The 7,251-nt window shown below is 39.1% G+C and overlaps 1 pseudogene; it reads right to left on the reverse strand.

Moving 5' to 3' along the window:
• Positions 1–1,523: 1,523 nt before the first annotated feature.
• Positions 1,524–6,717, reverse strand: LOC114701155 (annotated as a pseudogene).
• Between the last annotated feature and the right edge of the window lie 534 nt (positions 6,718–7,251).

Raw genomic sequence — 7,251 nt, forward strand, 5'->3', positions numbered from 1 at the left:
ATGTGAGGTGGTGATGTACCTTTAGTTAGTAAAAGTCTGTAGAATTCTGGTCGGTCAGAACAGAGCCTTATCATAAGTCAGATATGATACACTGAGTGATTTGGCATCTTTGAATTTGTAATTGTTTGCTTTGCATCCCCCAAGTGGTTTATTTAGAAAACTTCAGTGACTGGAATTGGCAGGAGTAAAGGTTGCGCACTGAGAGCTTTCAGTGGGGAGCACCAGGGATAAGAAAGTGAACAGGACAGAAAGCTGGGGCCACAAGGACTACATAAGCTGATGACTCACGCTTGCAAGTTTATTAAGCAGCACTGTTTCATGTACTATTTGCAGTGGGAACATGCACACAGTCAGCAGAAAACAGTCACAGAATGGGACAGAGTCACCAGGAAGATTACCAAGCAGTGTATCCTTGAGGGAGGAAACCTTCATGGAGAAAAATGCCCCTGTAAGATTGGGCTGTAGGCAATCTGTATAACATTTTCTCATTTAGTGATTGATGGCTTAGGGAGGAGGGTGCCCACTGTGGATGATTCCACCCCTGGATTGTTGGTCCTTGATTATATAGAAAACAGGCTGAGCAAGCCAGGAGGAGCAAGCAAGTAAGTGCAGCCCATCAGTGGCCTCTGCATCAGCCCCTGCCTCCAGGTTCCTGTCCTGTCTAAGTTCCTGTTCCTGACTTCCTTAAATGATGGAGAGTGGTAAGGAATTGTAAAGCCAAATAAATGCTTTTCCTTTCTTAGTTGATTTGGTCATGATGTTCATTACAGCAACAGCCATCTTCACTAGCACCATCGTGTTGGGAAGTTTTGAAAAATGTGTTAAAATCACCAGCAGAGTGAGAGCTACTTGACAGCAAGCACATGAGACCAGAGACTATGGCAACCATCACAGGAAGCCCCAATCATTCTTTCAGGTTTGCAGTCTCACTCTGGCTTTCTTAGGAGTAGATTTTTGTGACAGGATTTGCCACGAGGAACCAGTATTTGGAGGCTCCTTCTCTCAATGTGACAAAGAAGAATGAGAAGGGGAAAGGCTTTAGAGCTGAGAAAAACCAAATACAAAAACACATACAACGGCCAATGGGTTGAACCTATGCTTATGGAAGACAGACACAAATTCCATCAAAAAAACAAGGCAAAAATTGCTGAAACTAAAGAAAAGTACCTATTTGGTAGGGCCTCCTTTTATTTGGTGGTGAATGCTTTTGATATTCCAACAAGGGAAGTCTCTAGAACTTCTGGCCTGGGATTTCACACACACAGAGAACACACACAGACACACACACACACACACACACACACACACACACACACACAGAGTGACAGTGATATTCCTATGTTTAGAAGTCTACACACTAATACATGAAGGAATTCTTGTAGGATAAATATTTTTTATTATTTCTTTTGTGTTTTCTTTTTACCTTTGGCATCATCCTTTGCTGGTAAACATTCGAGGTTGAGGTTTTGTTTTTCCGGTGAAATTTTAGCACTGGATGCTGGTTCTGGTTGTGGTGCTGCTTGTCATTTTAGTTTTATGAAGATTCCAATCCTCCTATTTATGGCAATTAAGGTAAATACCAAAACCAGTATAATAATTAAAAAAGCTAGCACATATTTACCCCAACTGGAACCTTTTAATCGTGGAGGTGGTCCACTGTCTATAACTACCCCAAAGCCGTTGAGTAGACAGTTTGGTGGCTCTGATCTGAAATCACAATGGCAGTGATGTTTATTGTTGCAGACTCCATGCATATTGCAATCGAATGACGAACAGTTACTTACCAAAAAAGACTTATGGACACACTTCCTGTTAATGCACATATGATCTGGACCACAAGGTGTGCCGTCTCTCACTGCTCCCATGTCACCTATGTTATCCCAAAATGATAGTCCACAGTCCGCAGGTGACATTATTTGAAGCGAGTCCAATGCACTGTTTCATGGCTTTTTTTATGGAGAAGTTCTGCCACATTTTCACACTGGATTCGTCCACAGAGTACATCGGCACTATTGCATGGTATGTAGTTACGGCTATTGTTACCACAGTTTCCGAAACGGTCACCTCGTCTGTTCATTTCGATGTAGCAAGTGTCATCTGCACTCTTGGCTCCATTGCCAAAAATCATTTGACAGTGTTTCTCATGTTTCTGACATGTCCTTTTTGTAGCAATTACCACCACCACTGCAACGAGTTCCATCCTCCAGGTATACATCTTCTGGACACCTAGCTGAACTTCCATTACACCACTCTGGAAGGTCACATTCATTGCTCTGATATCTGCACACTGTGCCTGCTGGCATGAACTTGCACCTTTGGCAACAAAGTCCAAAAGCACATTCAGCATCAGACTTGAGAACACAGTCTTCACCACAGCATGGATCACTTTGACATGATTCAGAGGTTCCACAGTCGCACTCCTCTCCTTCTTCAACTAAACTATTCCCACACAAGGTGAGGTTTATTGTTACTTCTTTATCTGGAATATTGTATAAACAACTTCTTTTGGTAATCACTGAATACATATTCTCATAACTGCAGTTGCTGAATCTAGGGGAATTAGATTGATATGCAGCCATTATGCAGCTTGATAACCCACAAGTACAGTAATTCTCATCATGAGGCATACCCAAATTATGACCCATCTCATGTGCTATAATGAATGCCATTTCTTGAAATGAATTTGTCATAAAACTGTTAACTGCACAATCTATAGCTATGCAAACTGTACCTACATAAGCTAACCTAAAGTGGCACCATATCCTTGCCTGGCAAAAAGATGTGCAATGTCATTTCTAATGCGATTGTCAACGTTACTCATCTTCCAAGTGCAGAAATTAGATAGGACTTTAGTCTATGGATTCTGTTACATCGACATGATTTCTTTTGAGTCCAAACTTCCAGTGTAGTTAAAACCACATCAATGTCTATTTGAAGATAATAACCATTTATTCCATTGACAACTTGCAATATGTCTTGTATACAAGCTGTGACATTATTATTTTTAAAACATATCGTTGATTATCTACTGCCACATAATATTCAAGAACCTATGGTGGGTCCACCAATTCTCATATTGGCTTTGCATAAGTGTGGGGTCTTTGCTTTCTTGTATCTTCATTTGTCGTGCTATCTCTTCTTCTGTTAACCCACATCTCATAGAAAATGATTCTGAGTCCTCACTGTCTATTTTGTATACCAGATGTTCAAATGTGGATGTTTGGTTCTTGGGCATGATTTCATAAACTGTGCCATTTATCTCTATTATGCCTTGCAAACTCCCAAAACAGGTGTTAATAATGAGCATGGATTCAGGCTCTCCATCTACATGGCCATGGTAGTAGCAGTCTTTCTGCACAAAAGGCTGTTCTTCAAGAAGATCACCTTTGTCATTGTATGTGAACAGTAGGAAGTTTTTTGGATATGAAGTATTTTGTGGGTTTCATGGTGATAATATGTCTCTCTCCTCCAAAGCGCAGGCTATAAGAGAGCCAGTCTGGGGATATCCTGTCTACTAGGGTCAGTGACCCTCAAGGGTATCACTACTTCTGGAGGGCTACTGTACCTAGCATGTGCAGTTGGTGACCATGCAGAAAGTAAGAGCAACGTCCACAGGCAGAGCTGAAGGAACATGATTCTCTCATGGACCAGGGCCTCACCCACAGACACCAGAGGGCTTTGCTCTCTTAGATCTCACTTTGTCTGGTTGCATTCAGCACTGGTCGTTAATGGTGTGTCTTCTGGCAGAATTGATCAGTCAGAGCATCAAGACTAAAGGAAATAGTTAAACAAAGGGCAAATATATGTAAATCATGATGAAGTCAGGTTAGAAAATAAAATAGCAAAAATTGGGCTTATATCAATTTATATTCCAAGGTGTGTCAACAGTGTTCATGGATTTTCTGTTTGATTGTGGTAAAGTATACCTGTTCCTGTGTAAATTGATTTCTAATTTACTCCCAGCGTTTAATAACTTACCCTCTTTTCCACATTGTTTCTGAATATTTTAATTTCAACTTTCCCTCAATGTCCATGAAAGATATTATAAACTGAAAATTAATATTATATTTTCTTCATAGTTAAATGACAGTAATTTAAATTATAAAACTTCTGGAGGGCTACTGTATTTAGCATGTCCATCTGGGAACCATGTGAGACAAAAGCATCATCCACAGCCAGAGCTGAAGGACTATGATCCTCTCATGGACCAGGGTCTTGCCCACAGTCATTGTGTCTATTAGAGAGCAAAGGAGAAGGCCTGGCCCTCCTAGTCCTCCATTTGTCTGGGTGTGTGCATCACTGACCCTCTGAAATTGTCTTCTGGCAGAACATCAGAGCACAAGACTAAAAAAATAGGGAAAAGAAGGGCAGGCATAAGCCATACATAAATCAGAATCAAGTCAGTTTAGAGAAGAAAGAGCAGAGAATGGCTAAAATCAAAATTCCAAGGTGTATATCCTCAACAACTGTGTTTTTTTTCTTTAATTGTGGTAAGGCACACATTGTCCCTGTACAAGTATATCTAAATACTCCCAGCCCTTAGTAATACACTCATAATTTTTAATAACTTGCTTTCATTTTCACATTGTTTCACATGTTTTAATTTTCAAACTTTTCTTCAACAGCAATTGTAGATTTTCCTTAGCTAAAGAAATAAGATTGTCTTTGATTTCATATATATATAATTGTATACTTCCTCAGACACTTTCCTGGTCCTTGAATACACTTGCATGTGCCTTTCTACCCTTGCCTTGTCTTTACTGTGGGTGGCAGAAACTTCTCTCAGACCAAATTATTCTCATTTTTATTTTCCATTTTTTTAAAAATATTGTTGCATGTGAGTATATACAATAGGGTGAATGAGAACCCTGTGTGCATGTTAATATATGTTTGGAGGTCACAGTTCATCCTGGCTAGTGAGTCCTCAGAAGACATACATATGGTTTGTGTGATTAATTCTAAAGTTTAGTATTTTATTTTTTATTGGTTGGTTATTTGTTTGTTTGCTTGTATTTATATAAGCAAGTGTGTGTATGTACATGTGTGTGGCGCGCACACATATGTATTTGTATTTATATGTGTGTTTATAGAAGCAAGAATTAGCCTTGGATATCATTCCTTATCTACCCACCTTGGCTTTTGACACAGAGTTGGACATGAGCATGGTGTTCATTAAAGAAGGAAGAATGACTGGCCAGCAGCTTTAGCAACCTATATATTTCTGCCTCCTTGTTGCTGATATTACAAGTATAGGCCACCAACCTGATTTTTTACATAGGTTTCAGGGACTCATTCTCATGTCTGTACATTCTTGGAACATTCACTTTACAAATGAGCAATATCTCTTGTCTGGTACCATCATCTTTAGTGTATTATTCTTCTGAAAAATTAATTAAGGAATAATATGCTTGATCATAGAGTGCTAAGAGCCTACATAAGAAAAAGCATCCATAAAGACATTTAAGGACAACATTACAAACCATGATTAAAACCCTGACATGTCATCATAGAGCTTCATCCAGTGACTGATGGAAACAGATGCAGAGATCCATGGCCAGGCACCAGGCTGAGCTCCAGGAATCCAATCCAATGAGAGAGAGGAGGGATTCTGTGGGCAGGGGACATTGAGATCATGATGGGAAAATATGCATAGATGACCACCCACACTAGTGGAAACCATGAACTGTGGACTAATACCTGTGGAGCCCCCATAGGACTAGACTAGGCTCTCTGTATACAGGAGGCAGTTTAGCTTGAACTGTTTGGGGGACCCTCAGGCAAGGGGATCAGGATCCATCCCTGGTGCATGGGCAGGCTTTTTGGAGTTCTGTGCCTAGGGTATGACACATTGCACAGCCTTGTTGTAGGGGGAAGGGCTTGGACTTCCTCCCTTAGCTGAGTGTGCAGGCTGTGTTGACTCCTCATGGAAGAGCTTGACTTGGGAAAGGTGAGGATAGGGTGTGGGTTAGGGGGAAGGCTGGGGATGGGAAGAGGGAAGAGGTTGGGATCTGTGGTTGGTATGTAAAGTGAATAAAAAATTTCTTCTTCTTCTTCTTAATAATAATAATAATAATAATAATAATAATAATACCAAAACCCTGACATGTTGATCACTATCCAAAAATACTTTGATTTAGATTTGATAATTATTATAGAAAGTGTATTTCTGGTGTAAAGAAAAGAATTGTTTATTAAAAACACACCATTGTTGTGATTTTTACCAAGAAAAATATGTCAGAATTAATGACTAAACTATAGTAGTAGATAGGTTAAAAACGAACTTAGAGATATTGAGCAAGTTGAACCTTGCATTTATTAAATTTACTATATAAAGTGATTCTAGTATCCAGAATTCCAGAGAAATGATATATTTTTTTCATCCAAAATTTGGTACAAATATAACAATCTAAATTTCATGTTAGCTCTCAGATATCATCTTTTACCAGAAGTTTTTTTTTCTCCCTTGAACTTCAAATCATCATAGCTAGCCAACTGACCACCAAAGCTTTCTATAATTTAGGATGCATTGAATCACACTAAAACCTCTAGATCTCCATAATAAAATAGAAAAGAGCATATTTAAAGGAAATTCCATCCCCAATTATGAACAATTGTCCAGGAATTGAGGATGTATGCATTGACCTCCTAATTATTTAGGCTTCTCTCCTTACTGAATCTTCCAAAGACTCACCATCAGGTGAAGTGATGTCTGTGTTCTTTCTGGTTATAATCTTGATCACAAAACATCTTTAGAACCATTTTAGAACAAAGTTTTTGTTGGAGAATGCACAAGAGGATATAAGTTCTTTATTTGTCACTATGGAGTAAGTTCTAGATTCATGAGCCTAGCAACAGGAGCCTCTCATTTAACGGAACCTGGCAACTGGTGAGGTTCTTCCAGTGTTTCCTCCACCACTTCCACCAAAGTTATTTGGATTTGCTCTTCCACGTTAATAAGTCTCACTTCCTTCCTGTTCTATGTTATGCTCCAGTATCTCCAGCTTGAATAAGTCTCCTTTCCTAACTTATAGGTTTCCCACACACTGTAAAATCAGCTGAATGCTACTGGATAAATTAAGGGTGACAGTGTGAAGCAGGCTTTCTTTCTGTAACCTTATGATCCAATCTTGAAACAATTTCATTGTTAATTTCTTCTGTCTGAATTTGAATTTCTCTATAATTCATTTTTACAGGTTTAACAAGTTATCTAAAACTGTTATCCTGGCACTGAAATTTGACTATCTTTAAATA

Source organism: Peromyscus leucopus, unplaced genomic scaffold, assembly GCF_004664715.2.
Source record: "Peromyscus leucopus breed LL Stock unplaced genomic scaffold, UCI_PerLeu_2.1 scaffold_513, whole genome shotgun sequence".
Classification (NCBI taxonomy): Eukaryota; Metazoa; Chordata; class Mammalia; order Rodentia; family Cricetidae; genus Peromyscus; species Peromyscus leucopus.